This window comes from Aphanomyces astaci (assembly GCF_000520075.1).
Source record: "Aphanomyces astaci strain APO3 unplaced genomic scaffold supercont1.78, whole genome shotgun sequence".
Taxonomy (NCBI): domain Eukaryota; phylum Oomycota; class Saprolegniomycetes; order Saprolegniales; family Verrucalvaceae; genus Aphanomyces; species Aphanomyces astaci.
Window position 1 is genome coordinate 167,675 of NW_009798341.1, and position 1,323 is coordinate 168,997.

The window sequence follows — 1,323 nt, forward strand, 5'->3', positions numbered from 1 at the left end:
CTTGGACGTTGACATGTCAAAGCGATCAAGTACTGTAGAACAGTAAGGAGATTAATGGATGAACAGAGTTCGTTTGGAACGGTCACGGACGATTTCCCAGCCGAGAATATCTCGAACAGGACCTAAGTCCTTCATCTGGAAGCGTAGTGATAGTGACTCCTTAAGAGCAGCAGCAAGAGCCTTGGTAGGAGTAATGATCAAAATATCGTCTACATAGAGACTAACGATGGTAAAACCATCATCTCGGTCTTTGAGAAAGACGCAGCGGTCTTTGTGAAGGCGGGCAAAGCCCAACGAAGCCATGTAGGTGACAAAAGTCCAGTACCATAGGTGAGGGGCTTGTTTGACTCCATAAAGACTCTTTTGAAGCAGGCAGACATAGTCGTGCCTAGAGGCAGAGTCAATGAGTGAGCCAGGAGGCTGCTCCATGCGTATAACGCAGTCGATTTTGCCATTTAAAAAGGCGGTTTTGACATCCATTTGTTTGCATTCCAAATCATGGATGGCCACTAAGGCAAATAGGAAGTGTAGGACTTCAAGTCGAACAACAGGAGCAAAAATGTCCGGGTAGTCGATGTCTATTTGTTGCATGAACCCTTTGACGACAAGTCGGGCCTTGTAAGTGCCATCGGCTTTGAGTCGAAAGACCCAGCGACACGGTAGAACCGTTTCATCATGACGACGTTTGACGAGCACATAAGTGCCGTTAGAGAGTAAAGACTCGTATTCAGACTTAGCGGCTAGAAGCCATTTGTCACGGTCGGGGCGGGACATGGCATCACTCGAGTCTTTGGGGTCGTTGTTGTTGGCACTGTCGGCAATCAAAGCATAGACAAACAATGGTTCCATAGGAGCCTAAGTAGGAGCAGAACTCGAAGGTGGTAAGGATGGCGCAAGCACTAGTGCATGGTGCATGTGGTTGTGGTAGGTGTCAAGAGACTCCAAAGGAGTTGTGTCCATGAGGAGGCAACTTGAATAATGACTATATAGTCAAGTGTTGTTTTGGCCATTGATGGCTTAGCCGACAAGGCTGTTGATAGATGGGCCGAGAAGGCAGACTGGTTGCGACCTTAGGATCGTCGTAAAGGAGTAGCAGTTGGGTCAAAGACCGGACTGGTCAACGAAAATACCGAAAAGACATCGCGAATTCGTTTGGGTAGTGCACAGAAAGTGCTGTAATGGGTCGAGACGACGGGGGTTCTGTAGAAAGAACGGGTGGCGACGAAGCCAAAGGCTTGTCATAGAGGAAGGCACTACGCCTGTTGGTAATGATGGAGTGTAGTGGTGGCAATGGTGCGTTGGGTTCCAAGGTAGGAATAAAGT